We start from the raw sequence: 15,893 nt of genomic DNA, 5'->3' as shown, positions 1-15,893 counted from the left end.
TTGACACTAATTTGAACGCATGTAATGCAAGGATATTTGTCTAGCTATAATCACCTTTTTTGCATCTTGAAAGCTTATTTCATAGTGGGAGTAGCTAGCAAAAGACAAAAAATTCATGGTTAAGTTTCCACACAAGGGACGCTAGGAATAAATCCCATTCTTGGAAGTGATTTGGTGGACATGTGTACAAAGTGTAATGCACTTACACAAGCAAGATAATTGCTTCATGAACTTCCATTTCAACATATGATGATATGGTCTACATTAATCTTGTTGGCTATCACAAGGAAACATATTTTGTGTAATTATCTAGCCTTATCTTTGAGCTACAAGACTCCCCTATCTTGAAGGCTCAAACCTCTTTTTGCTCACCCCCCTTCTTGCCACACTGCCCTCTCTATCCTTGTTATTGTCATTGTCAGCTTCACCTCTAGTGTCTCTTGTGGAAATGCATCTTGCTTGGCCCCCACCCATTGCCATTCATCAAGAACCTATATGACATTATGACCCTACAATGCAATATTAGTGAGTTTGGGAATCTCCCAATTCCCATTTTTTGAATACTAAAAAGGTGGCACCCGGATAACATGCCCATAAGTTTCTTGAAACCATACGATGTGACATATCATTGGAAAGCGCTTGAAAAATGGAATCTATTGAGCTATACAGTGCTCAATTTGGAGTTACAGTGTTTGAGTTATGACAAATCCAGAGATTTGACCATGTGTCCCAAACTTATGGGAAATTCCTATATTCTCCAATATGGTGTTCTACGCTTTAGGTGCTTCTAGGAGTCCTCCATTGAATATGGCCCCATCATGTGGTTTGATTCCTCCCTTAATGTGGTCATCTCCTCCTCTATGAGAGGGAGGGAGGGAGTGTCAAGATTGTGGGAGAGAAGGAAGGAGTCTCACTTGTAGCTTTCTTGCTTGCACAATGGGGGAATACACACAAGGGTGGAGGCTGAAAACAGTTTTCCTCTTCTTAGTTGTGTAAGCCAAAAAACTCTCATACAAAGAAATAGAAGAACCCTATATATGGGTCTCAAACCAAAGACAACTAACTAAGGTGGCATACTAACTGATCCACGAACTAGAGTAGATAAGGATAGCTGTCGTCTAGCTATTGTTCATGGGCGGTGTACTAGCCGCATTTGCACAACTGACAATTCGGTGACATAAATGCACAACGGTCACCCTGGCATATCGCGAGTGGAGCTCGATCTCTCAACACTCCCCCTTGAGCTCAATCCCAATTCCTGCACACCAAGCAGGTCTCTAAACTTGCGCAGCTTCTCTGCGCCCAATGCCTTCGTAAATATGTCAGCTACCTGATCCTCTGTGCTGACATAAACTAGATCAATAAGACCTAGTAAAACCCTCTCTCACACATAGTGATAATGCACCTCAATGTGCTTTGTTCTAACATGATAGATTGGGTTATTTGCCAAGTGTATACTACTCATGTTGTCACAATAAATGACAACTGGCCCATCTGTAGGCTAATGCATATCATAAAGTAGCTTATGCAACCAAGCTACCTCACATGCAGCCATTCCTGCACCCCTGTACTTGGCCTCTGTGCTCGACAAGGCAACTGTAGGCTGTTTCTTACTGCTCCAAGTGACTGCAACACTCCCAAAAGAGAACACATATCCACTGGTAGATCGTCTATCAGAAATACTACCAGCCCAATCAGCATCAGTGTATCCATGCAACTGTATCTGAATCCCAGTCTCATAAAATAGTCCATACTGCAATGTGGACTTCACATATCTGAGTATGCGTCTAGCCGCATCCAAATGTGGTTTCCTTGGAGCTTGCATAAACTGACTTACCAATCCAACATCATAGCTCAAATCTGGCCTGGTAATAGTCATATAAATCAAGCTTCCTACTATGCGTCTGTACATAGTAGGGTCTTCCAGAAGCTCACCTGCATCTGCGCTCAGCTTCACATTCTGCTCTAAAGGAACTAAAATAGGCTTACAGCATGTCATCCCATATTTGGACATCATGTCCAATCCATACTGCCTCTGCAAGAGCTGTATCCCACTTGGTGATCTAATCACCTCAATGCCCAAGAAATAACGCAGCTCTCCCAAATCCTTCATCTCAAACTTCTGCTTCAATAGCATTTTCACATGAAGGATATCTTCATCACTATCACCTGTCATAATCAATTCATCAACATAAATGACAAGTAGCATAATACCTTTCTCTGTTTTTCTCACATAAAGTGAGAAATCTGCCTTGGAAATCTGAAAGCCAATAGTGACAAGATACTGTCCTATCTTGTCAGAGCATGCTCTAGGTGCTTGCTTCAAGCTATACAAGGCTTTCTTCAACCTGCAAACAAACTCAGGATGAACAGCATGCACATAACCTGGTGGCTGCTCCATATATACCTCTTCTTGCAAATCACCATGCAAGAAGGCATTCTTTACATCCATCTGATGTAAAGACCATCCCTTTGATGCAGCCATAGCAATGACTGCTCTTACGGTTGCCATCCTTGCAACCGGACTCAATGTTTCTTCATAGTCAATGCCATATGTTTGTGCATACCCCTTGACTACTAATCTTGCCTTGTATCTGTTCACAGAACCATCTGCATTGTGCTTCACCTTATAAATCCACTTACAGCCAATTGCATTCTTACCTTTAGGCAAAGGTACCAATTCCCATGTAGCATTTGCTTCCAAGGCATCCATTTCTTCATCCATGGCTTTCTCCCATTTTTCTTTTCCCATGGCTTGCTCAAAAGAAGTGGGTTCTGGTTCCTGTATCACTTTGACCATATATGCATAGTGAATGGCTGTAAATCCATCATATTTCAGCCTATCCACAGGATACCTAGCTCTCGTAGACCTGCGCAAAGTAGGTTCACTCCCAGGTGCTCTCAAAACATCCCTGGTCTTCCTTACTCCAGGTGTAACAATAGAAGGAATACCCAACTCATCATCAATGCTCTGTTCTGAGCCACTGGATTCACCATCCACATAAGAGTGACCTGCATTCATATCAAACATGGGCTGATCAACCTTCTCTTTTCCTTTTCGTGATACCTGCATACCACTATCTGCATTGCTTTGAGAAGATTCTCCTGATCTCAATCTGCCTGTCCATGGCAAAGAATGTGAACCACTGCTAGAGGACGCTCCAGGTCCACTAATATTTTGTGACTGCTGTTGTGAATTCTATGCAGCATTACCATTTTGTGCATCTACATCATCAATCACATTTACTAGTTTATACCAGCTACTCATCTCATCAAAAACAACATCTCTGCTCATTGTAAACTTACGAGTAGAAGGGTTATAGCATCTATACCCTTTTTGCTGCAGAGAGTAACTAATAAAGATGCACTTCTCAGCTTTTGGATCCAACTTGGATCTCAACTCATCTGGCACATGTACATAGGCAATGCAACAAAAAAATTTCAAATGAGAAATATCTGGTTTCCTACCAGTATACCTCTCCTCTGGAGTCATCCCATGTATTGCTGCAGTGGGAGTCCTGTTCATTATATAGACTACTGTAGCAACTGCTTCAGCCCAGTAAAAATCCGGAAAGTCTTTTTCGTTGAGCATGGCACGAGATACCTCTCCAATATGCCTGTTTTTCCTTTCTGCAATTCCATTTTGTTGTGGGGTATGACTGCATGAATATTGCTTCTTTATGCCATGCTCCTATAGGAACCTTGAAAACTCATTTGAGAGGTACTCTCCCCCTCCATCTGACCTTAGGCATTTTATTTGCAGGCCTGTTTCTTTTTCAACCATAGCTTTAAGAGTTTTGAAATGTCCAAAAACTTCACTTTTCTTTTTCATAAAATACACCCAAACTTTTCTGCTATAGTCATCAATAAAAGTGACAAAATAATGACAGCCTCCAAGAGATGCAGCTTTAGTAGTCCACACATCAGAGTGGATTAATTCCAATGGCTTCTTACTCTCTTGAACATGTCTAGGAAATGGTTTCCTTGCTTGTTTTCCAAACTGATAGGGCATTTCTACAACCTTGAATTTAGGCAATCCTGCAACAATATTTTGGGCCTGCATTGATTTAAGTCGCTGTACATTAACATGACCAATGCGTTTATGCCAGATATCAATATCTGCAACTACACCGGTCCCATGTGCAAACATTGCTACACTCAATTCAGACATGTCTGCATCCAACGTAAACATCCTGCCCTTCTTCTTTCCTTTTGCTATCAAGCGACCTTTATTTTTCATATCCTCAACAAAGCATCCATGAGGATTAAATCTGACCTGCAAGCCCTGCTCAACCATTTGACCAAGAGAAACCAGATTCTTGGTGATATTCGGGACATGAAATACATCGGACAGGTATTTCTTTTCCCATCCTGCATAGACAAATGAATTTTTCCAATCTGCACAATAGGATGTGCAGTATCATCACCAATCTCCACAAATCCTGGTTTTTCCATTTTCCTTGCATCCTCCATCCATTCTGCATGACCTGTCATGTGGTTTGATGCACCTGAGTCAACATACCATACATTGTTGCTTTCTTCTGCACTTGTCACAGAATTGTTCATGTGCTGCACCATGAACAAATTCTCATTTCTATCATCACCCTGTCTACTAGAAGATGCATAATTCCCTTGTTGCAGTTTTCCATTCATGATGTCATTCTAGTTTTTATAGCAGTCTTTAGCCATATGACCCATTTTGCCACAGTAGTGGCATTCAACATTACTATTTTCATTTTGGCCTCTTTGCCATCCACCGCGACCTCTTTGGCTCCCCCTGCCTCTAGAGTTACCACGTCCTCCTCCATAGGACTGGTTTTCTTGAGTTTGCTGCATATTCTGATTTCTGCCACGGCCTCCAAATCGGCCTCCTCTACCTCTGCCTCTACCTCTTCCAGCATTTGAGTAGAAGACAGTTTCTTTTGAAGTTCCTCCTGAAGAAGATGCACCACCATTTCTCTGCTCCTCAGAAATTAGAAGAGCAATCAACTCCTCAAAATCAGGAAATCTTTCACGAACTGAAATGGATGTCCGAAACTGTGCACAATCCTTTCCTAGACCATTCAAGGTCACAGAAACAAAATCATCATCTTCCACTGGCGACCCAATGGAAGCAAGTGCATCTGCAATCTTCTTCACCTTCATGTGGTAGTCATTGATGCTCATATTTTCTCTTTGCACATTATGCAACTCTTGCTTGAGCTGCATTTTCCTGGCTTGAGTATTTGTGCTGTACATTTTTGACAAAGTATCCCATGCCTCCTTTGGCGTACTTGCATCCTGAATATGCACAATCATAGAGTCTGAAATACTGATAGACAGCCAGTACATAACTTTCCTGGCTCTCTCATGCCATGCTTTGAATGCCTGCATTTGCTGTTGATTGGGAACATCAGGAAGAATTGGTTCTTCTTCATTTCCTGCAACAAATTCCCAATATCCTTTTCCCATAAGGAAATTCGTCATTCTAAACTTCCATGCTTGGAAGTTGTTCTTGTCAAGCTTTTCAGTTATAATCTGTGAAAGAGAATCAGATGCCATTACAGAATCCTGCAAAAAATTATGTCACTGCAGAGAACACAGCTTCAACTTTACAAGGGCAAATCTGCAAAACTGACGAAAGTGGTATTTAACCACACAGTCACTTCCTAGTGACGATTTTGCATATACAGGAACCAAGGATGATTCTGTAACTCCCAATGTCTCTGCACACGAGCATACGATGCAATATCTGTGGTAACTTTTCACCGACCTATAGAACAGTGGTCGCACAGCATAAAACAGGGCTTTTTCTTGAGTGCGTGCAGAAAACTTGCGCCTCCAAAACAGGCCCCAAAATGGCCTCAAATAAAAAAAATACTGCCCTCTTGCTTCACTGCGAAGGGCGTCTCAACCTGAGACAGTGCACTCTTGCAATTTCCGGCTATGCTACCTGCAGAGATCTGCTCCCAAAACATAAAATGAAAGCAACACTGCTCCTCTTACTAGAACACCGTGAGCTTGGCTTGCTTTCTTGAGCTCCTTACCACGAATAAGGCTCTGATACCATGTCAAGATTGTGGGAGAGAAGGAAGGAGTCTCACTTGTAGCTTTCTTGCTTGCACAATGGGGGAATACACACAAGGGTGGAGGCTGGAAACAATTTTCCTCTTCTTAGTTGTGTAAGTCAAAAAACTCTCATACAAAGAAATAGAAGAACCCTATATATGGGTCTCAAACCAAAGACAACTAACTAGGGTGGCATACTAACTGAGCCACGAACTAGAGTAGATAAGGATAGTTGTCGTCTAGCTATTATTCATGGGCGGTGTACCAATCCCATCTGCAACTGACAAGTCGGTGACATAAATGCACAACGGTCACCCTGGCATATCGCGAGTGGAGCTCGATCTCTCAACAGGGAGTGGAGAAAATTATCCCACAAAAGTTTCCAAATGCCAAATCACAATATTGACTTGGATCATCTTGGCCTTATAGCCACAATGAAGACTATTCAAATTAGATAAAATAGATAGTGATGGCTCTCCTATGAGCATGATATCACCAAAGGTTAAAAAAACAATCTGGACTCCTCTTTTGTGATCAATGTCGACTCCTCCTTCATGCTTGTGTGATCTTGCAAAGGGGACTGATAGTAAGAGGGAAGAGACATATGAGTTCCCTATAGTGAAAGCCATATTGCATGAATTTCTAAATCTCTTAGAGGAAGGGACAACTAGTCCTAGAAAGTATTAGAAGTGATTGCTTGTGTTGTGATTCAGAGTTGCAATCAAATTTGGGACACCGGGTATTGGATAAATAGAAAGATATATGAAGAAAATAATCCCCTGGGGAGAGGAGAGGAAGTCCTGAGGGGTCCACTAGGGTTTACCATATGGTACCACGTGACTGTAAGGGAGGGGGGTTATTTAAGGGAAGGAAGGTATATTAAATAGGGGGTAGATAAGGGGTATTTTCATATATTTCTTGCACGCAAGTGACGTCTCCTTATTACTATTGGTGAATCCCCAGTGGAGGAAGTGAACCTTATTGTCATCTATGATATAGCTCTTGTACAATTCTTGTGTTTCTCTAATGTTTATAGTGTTGAATTATTATGTGCAAGAGTCTGTGTTTTACTGTGCTTTGAAGTACGACCACTTTTATATTATGTTTGTAAATTATTATTGAAGGAAGTTAAAATGGTTGGCCCATGTATAAAGAAAAGACAATGTCAAATTGTAATGATATCACCCACATAGTCATCATAAGGGTCTTAAACCATTGACGATTTATGGTGGTAAAACTAAAAAATAACCTAGTTGTTTAACTTTGATTTCAAGATCCAAGTTTGCTTTCCAAAAGTGTGGCTTTTCAAGAAAAATTTGGAATTATTTTTAAGAAGTTCTTTAGAAAATAGGGAAATAGGTTACAACTAATAAGGAAATATCCATCTTTAACCCTTTTCTCTTTTTATGATTTAGCTTATCCATCGCTTCATGCCTTGGTACTTGTTCCACTTGCTCCTACTTATTTTATTTCTAGCCCCCCTTGATTGGTTAGTAGCCACTCTAGTTTTGATTTGTAGATATAAAGGCAAACATAGTGGAGCCAGATTGATGCATTGATAGGACCTCAGATTAATTGGCCTGTAATTCCAAGGGATTGGTGGTGGCAGTCTCCTATCCAAGCGTATTAGAATTATTTGCAATTTTCCAAATCCATCATCAATATACTAATCCTTCAATTAAATTGAATGCTCATTTTGCTTGGTACCTAGCGTACATGCATCGATATTCTCATAATGTCCAAAAGCATGTCCCAAAGTCGTGCTTGAATACAAATGTGGATATTGACCCCCCTCAATTAGATATCTTGTACTTTCATGCTCTTTGTCTTTTGAGAAGATATCTTGTCCTTGTTTGATTAGCTTCAGAAACTCATAAGTATTGTTCATGTAATTCATAGTTTAAAAGAGGCCACAGTTCTTTTTGCTTAGATATGCTTAAAGATAGTTTGTGGTTTTTCCAAGATTATTGTATTAGAATCCTTTTTAACATAGTAATAAAATTTCTTCTCTCTCATTTTTATAGGTAAATAACATCGATAAAGGCAAGGATGACTCCAGATGAGGTACACACAACATAAAGAGTACGACCTAATATCTATAAAAATGTAACAATGTAAATTCATATAACCACGTCTAATGTGACCATGTTAAGGGTGGATTTTGCTATTGTTCCACTTCTTTAAACAGTGCCAAAATTTGAGTTTTCATCTCACATCTATATGCTAATCTATAATTTAGCCTCCTACAACCATCTTGCTACCATATGCTATCTTTTTCGAATCTAAACTTATTATACAATGTGGATTTTGTTGTTCCACTATCCTTAAAAAATGTTAAACACTAGAGAAATGGTCTAAGTTACTATCCCTATATCCATGCATGTCCACCTATTGCTAGCCTCATAAAGCTAGATGGTACTCTATTTCAAACAACCTACCTTCCAAGTATTTGAACTTAATATAGCTGATGATCTTCCTCTCTTGTATGCCGAGCTTTTATCACCTTTGAGTACCAGCTACTATGAAGCACAATGCTTCATCAGTAAGTGCCTAAAAAGGTGTGCTTCTTCTTTAGAGAGATGGTGCTCATTTGTACTCTTTTAGAGGGAGATTTTAGATATGAGGAAACTTCAATAATCATGGTCAAGGAGGAAGGGTCGGCCAAGGTGTTCAAGGTCATGCATGTGTCATATTTAGAGAAGAAGAAGATGAGCATACCATTGAGGAAAATGTTGAAATAGAAACCATCCATGAGGCAATAAATAATCAAAGAGCCAAATGATAACATTCGTAATTCAGCTATCTAAAAATCATCAAGACATCTCCTTCCAAATTCGTTTTGATTATGTAGCTATGGAGCTATGCATTCCTTTATTTCTCCTAAATATACTAAGATACAACAAATGAAACTTGAAAATTCTAGGAAGTTCATAGTTGAACTAGCATAGAGCAAGGAAAAATTTTCTAGGCAAATAGTTAATAATCTCAAATTTCAATTAGAAAAGGAAACCCTTAGGGCCATGTTTAGGGTAATGTCCATATGAATTTACAAATGTCTCCTAGGGATGGATTGAGTAGTTCATGATGCAGCTAATATCCAGTTCGAGCATGGAAGAGTCACTTTTAACAAACTCAAGGGAACTTGGGTACAAACTCTATAAAAAATTAGAAAGCCCTAAACTCCAATTATCTAAAGCTAGCTAATTGTTCAAATGCTTAATAAAAGGACTTTCTATTTATCTGATCAAACTAAGCACGATTGATGCAAAAAATGACCTAGAAGAACCTTCATTGCTTAGCAAGTGTGCTTATATCTTTCTTGAAGAATTAACAAAATTTCCCCTAAGCAAGAGCTAGACCTAAAAAACCTCCATGGCCTAGTGAGTGTGCCAACGCCTTTCTTGAAGAATTGATAAAATTACACCTAGTTGAGAGGTAGACCATGAGATCACATTGGCCCATGGAGCTGAACCAATTGCAAAGAGATCTTGCAAGATTTCTATTCATAAGGCTATTGAATTTAACAAATAGTTGGAACATGCCTTCATTCACCCTGATAATTCACCTTGGCATGCTCTTGTTCTCTTTTTGAAAAAGAAGGATGGAACCCTTAGACTTTGTATCAATTATAGAGGACTACATCAAGTAACCATAAATAATAAATATCCTATTCCTCAAACTAATGAGGTACTCGAAAAATTATAAGGAGCAAAAATATTCTTCAAATGTGACTTCTGGTCAGGTACTATCAAATTTTTAACCTTATGTACTAAAGGATACTATCAAAATTGAATTAAGTAAGTAGTTTCATACACAAACTCACAAATAAACATCATATTTATTACATTTATGTTGAAAGTGTGCATATACTCATAAAGAAAGATGATACATGAGACACAATATATGTAACACTCATGGAGTTCTACAAGATTTACAACAATACAATGGTCATCTATCTAGATCTTCAATGTCATTCTCAATAAGATCAAGCCTTGCAAGACTATCTATTTGAATGTTGCCATCAATATACAAATCTAAAAATGAATCATCCCATTACTAGTATGGTCAATGCACTCATGATGGTTATCATCAACTAATGGTGGCAAAACCCTCCTCATGTGTGATAGCATTATCATGACCCATGTCTCCTACAATCCTCTACCTTTGTCGATGCTTGATCATTGTTGCCACTAGTATGAGGATTATCATCATTGATATGATCCATGGCCAAAAATGTTCCCCTAAATTTCTTGATAGAAAGCCTTTTAAATAGGAACATTCTAATTGCTATTTGCACGTGTTTGATTTATGCATTCGGGCATGTTTTCACCACACTTTTACCATCCTATATATACGTGTGTGTGTGTGTGTGTGTGTGTGTGTGTGTACTTTTGTAGTTAAGCTTAATTACATTCTTTGATTATGCCACATCAAACATACATGTTTCCCATTAACACTCTCAAAGCTACCAATAACCCACAATATTTGGATGTTACATTATCATTGATATTTTCTTCTAAAATGTCTATCCCACATGGCATAGCATTACACTCAGTCTAGTCTATTTAGTGAGAAAAAAAATGAGAAAATAAGGAAGATTTTTGTGCCATCGCAATTTGACAAATATCGTTGCTACCTCAATTTCATCAACAAGAAGACTTGACATCGCATGATCATATTGAGGCTTCCATGCCACCCATTAGGCATCACAAGATGAGAGGAAGAGAAGCAATCGAATGATGATACTCAAAGAAAATTAAAAAGAAGGGAGAAGTCAGGACAAACAAGACATCCCCAAAGCACAAGAGGATTACCACTACGAAATCTTCAACACAAGTCCTTCCTACCTAGCAAGAGTGTGACCCACAAGAAACTGCCAAAATCCATCTAGAGCTCAAGACCATCAAACTCAAAGCTAGTGTTATGGACACCTTCTCGCAATGGCCCCCAGGAGGAGATACTCTAGAGCTAGGAGTGCAGGAGCTACCAATGCATCATAAAAATGGTCAACATGTCACTTCACATGACACCAGATCGGGTTCCTTTGTAAATTTATGCTCGTTCAATACATGGTTAGAAAGGTATAAATAGAAGACATAAGGAATTATTAATTTAAAAATTATATATCTCAAAGCTAGGATAAATTGTATAATATCCCATTGACTAGTTATTTTAAGATCCTTACAAACGAATAGTTACATTGAGAATAATTCTTTTTGCATGAAAATGTTGGAAGGATAAAAAGTTACATTGAGAATAATTCTTTTTACATGAAAACATTGGAAAGAAAAAAAGTTGCAGTGAGAAAAAATCCATTTTGTATTAAAAATTTGGAAAGAATAAAAGTTTCATTAGGAAAAAAACATTTTTACATTTGTAAATTATGTAAAACTAGGATAAGTGAAGTTGCATTAATAATAGCTTTTTGGTTTTTACAAATCATATGAACATAAAGGTAGGTAAAATTTGTCTCAAGGATAATTCTCTTTACACTTATGAAATTGTTAAATATCTCCTTACAATCTATAAACAAAGAAGAACAACTTTAGCTTGTAATAAGTGAATTAAGAAGGATAAAACAGATTACCAATATCATTGATTAGGTGTACTTATTGAGGAAGAAAAAACCACTATAAAAATAAAAAATTGACAAATTTTCCCCAATTTAGGATAATCTCTAGGATTCTTAATGGGATTATCCATCCTTAACAAGAAATATGAATGAAGGCTTGTACTTCAAGACCTATGATTATAAAAAAAAGTGATAGAAAATAGAGAAGTTAATTGAAGATTAATAGAATGGAAAGCTATAAAAGTCAAAGCCAAAGAAAATTGAGAAAAACCTAAGAGTTAGAAGATAGTTAAGTTGCAAAGGCTTGCCTCCAAGTTAAGATATTGCTCGATTTCCTCTTGTTAAGAACTCACTTGAAAGAAAGTGCTTGTGTTTGTAGCAATGCATACAAGCTTGACTCAATGCATTTAGAAAATAGATTGAATAATTAATAAATCCTAATGCAGTAATTTTGCAATAGGATAAAAAGAAAAGTGCACTAGACCTCTCCCAAGGCTAATTACGTGTCCCTTCCCAAGGGGAAAATGGATTGCTACCTTGGAGAGTTTTTGGACCGACCCCAATGGCCAGTGGTCACTCCATAGAAAGTCCTTGGGCAAGAGGAGTGAAGATGCTAGGAGGGCTCTACGTTGGTAAACTCTTAAACTCCTAAGAACCACCCAAATTCCTGTCACTTAAGATGGGGTTCGTGAGGCCTAGTACTAGTTGGGGGCAAGAATCTTGGGTAAATAATGACCTTTATACCATTCTTCTGTATGGGAAAAAAGTGAAAACTTCTATAAGGAATATTATTAAATAAAAAACATGTCTTCTAAAGGTTTGTTTTCATTTTTTATGTATTATCATTTTAATTTATGTTAACAAATACTATGAGTTAAAAGATTACTTGAGAAAGCTTATTTATTTATACAACTTGCATATATTAAATGAGTAGAGATAACTAAAACTACTCAAGTGAGGGAAGTGGAGGAGGATTATCCCTAATGGATCCACCCTAAGGTAGGGTTGTCTTGGTAAGCCAAGAGATTCTCACAGATTTGTTATGCTAGAATATAGGAGAAATTAACCCTCAAATCAAGTAGGACCATTTCCTTTATGAAGTTTTCATACTTCCCCTCATTTCTCACTCTCCTTGAACCAAGTGTGATATGATTTGGTTTTGGATCAAGTAATCTAGTGCAATAAATTTTCCCAATATTGATGCTAGCTAATTACAAATAAGAGGCTTTAGTTTACATTTAAAAAATGGAAAAATTTTGGTCAGTTCTTATGGGAATGGCCAAGACCTTCCATTGTGGAGTGGACCCAAGAGATTATATGCACTAAACCTCATGTTATTCAAAAGAGTATTGAGTGGTATTGCTTAGGAAAAATTATCTCTAAGGATCACTAAATTGTGCCACCAAGGGATCCTCTCAAGTAGGCATGTCACATGTAGTATCAAAGAAAAATAAAATTAATGTTTAGGAAGATTTATTTGCAACCTTATTAAAACAACATCTGGTGCAAGAATGAATCACTCTAACAAATATGTGGGATCTCTTTTAGAACCATGAAGATTGACAAGAATTTTTTATATTCATATAAATTTTTATCTCAATAGTGCATTCCCTTGACTTTGGTTGGCAGCATCACTTCATGAGGATCTTGTAGCACATATACAATCCTTCAACATTGTATCAAGCGTGTTGATGGATGAAAAGAGGGGTCTATTGCTTCATCAATGCTCATCTCTTTGCCTATCTTCAAAACAACCTTAAGAGAATCCAATGGATTGAGGATTTAAAACTAGTCAAGTTTTTCATCTTCGAAGAATCACGCCTAAATCCCATCCTCAACATGACCAAGTGCTCCAAACTCTCACTATTGAGTGTGTTGCCAATTTAGGGTGCTTGCATCACCACAATTATTTTAAAGATGGTTTCTCAAATCTTTCCCGAATGTACAACATCTTAAAAATATTTGATGACCCTCAACTTACAAAACCATTGATGTATCGGAATTTCACAATTAGAATTGCTGTAACCCAAAAATTTCCCTAGCTTGATTCTATCTATCTATTCAATGTAATAAAAGGATATGGTTAGCCTTGTCGCAAACCCTGAATAATAAAAGTCTCAACTTTTTACAAGATTTTGTACTTCATACTAATCATATGTTATAAATTTAAGATTCATAGGATTAAGTGTTGGAACCTTAAAGAGAGAGGAGAGTTGTAAACTCTCAAAACATGCAACTAATCTTGCAAATGTTAATACAATTAGGGTATTGCATCCTCCATGCCTATGATTACCCCGATCAAAGCACAAGAGAATAAATTTATTCTCAAATAGATCAAACTAGTGGAGTTTGATGGTAAAGGAAAGGATGTTAAATTGGAAGTGGCAATTTGGATTATTTCTATGGAGGACTACTTCCTTGTTGATGGAACTGCTCCTCCAAAGCAAGTAATGTTAGCTAAAATAAAGTTGATATGCAAAGCCCAACTTTGATGAAAGCAATGGTGTAAGGAGCAAGGCATTACATAAGTGACCATTACTTGGGACAAACTCAAGGAAGATGTACATGGGCGCTACCTTCCACGAGCCTACTATATACTGAAAATGAATTAATTCTTTAGTTTGAAGAAATTTGGATTTACCTTTGAGGCTTATTATTCTAGATTTGTGTCTCTTTTGAAGTATGCATTTCCCATGGATAGCATACAACAGGTGTCAAAATTTTATCATGGACTAAACTCTCCATTGGACACTTGTGTTAAAGTAATGTACCCATGCAACCTACAAGATGCATGAATTTGAGAAAGGCCCATTACATCAGAACTATAATCAACATCTAAGAGTGGAAAATTTTAGGGACAAAGTTCTCTATACAAAGGGATGCAAGGATGTATCAAGAGGATCCAATGACAATATTAACCATGATAAAGGAAGAATGCTAAGACAAGTACAGTTGGAAACTTCATACCTATTGTGTTAGCAACAAGGAGCTACCAAGATATTTCCACTATAACAAGCTTGGTTACTTTAAAAGACAATGCCTAAAGCTAGGGCAACCAATCTACGAGGGACAATTTTGTGGCTAGAACCAAGAAATATTATCCACCAAAGGGAAGGTTGCAAAAGCGACCTTTAAGGGAAGGAACAAAGACGTGGAAGAAGGTTACGATTCTACCTTAGAAAAGGCAATGGAGAGAGCAAGAATACATGCTGATCCCAACAAGGTCCCCAACCATCATTTCTCAATAATTTAGACACTAACAACCTACCAATGTAAAACCTTTAATATTTTGATTGAGTATGGAAGTATCTAGTCATTTATCTCACTAAAGTGTTCAAAGATACCAGGAGTAAACATTGAACTTGTATGTAAGTTATTTAAGATTTTCCAAACAGGAATTCCTAATATGATTAATATTTGGACACATTGTAAAATCTTATCCCCTTACTTGAAGGTGAAATTTTTCCTAGATACTATAGAAGAAATCCCCCCAAGTCCCACTCCCAAATGTGGGGTTAAGATTTAGCTACTTGGTCAAATCTTTACTCATTATATGAAAATGGAACTTGGGAGATTCCCAAATTCTCTAATATGTTGTTTTCTCAAATCATGAAAAGCTATTGAGAAAGGGATTGCCTATCTACCTAATCAAACTTAATAAGGATGAGCAAGAAAAGGAAGCCATTGAAGAGCCATCTTGGATAAAAGAATATGCACATGTATTCCGTGATGAAGAGGTAACAGGGCTTCCTCCACGAAGAGAAGTTTACCATGAGTTCAAGCTAACACTAAGAGCTACACCACTAGCAAAGCAACCCTATCCTATGTCCATTCCAAAAGCCATTAAGTTGAAAGAAAAACTCAAGCAAATTTTGGATCAAGGGTACATTAGACAAAGTAATTTACAACGGGGAGTACTAGTGATGTTCCAAAAGAAAAAGGATGGAACATTCCATCTTTGCATCAATACTGTGGACTAAATCAAGTGACGATCAAGAATAAATATCCAAATCCAAGGATGGATTAATTACTTAACCATCTTCAAGGTGCAAAAATATTTTCAAAGATTGATCTATGATCAAGCTATTATCAGATAAGAATTAAAAAAGAGAACATACAAAAAATTACATTCAATACAAGATATAGCTACTATGAGTTCATTTAATATCTTTTGGGTTAAGGAATGCATCCAAAACCTTTAATAAGCTAATACAAGATATTTTTTGGCCCTATCTTGATGAATTTTTTATTGTCTTCTTCGACAACATTCTAA

Source organism: Lygodium microphyllum, chromosome 14 (genome assembly GCF_053477565.2).
Source record: "Lygodium microphyllum isolate KBCC chromosome 14, Lygodium_microphyllum_v1.1.10, whole genome shotgun sequence".
In the NCBI taxonomy this organism is placed as follows: Eukaryota; Viridiplantae; Streptophyta; class Polypodiopsida; order Schizaeales; family Lygodiaceae; genus Lygodium; species Lygodium microphyllum.
This window is presented reverse-complemented; position numbering follows the sequence as displayed.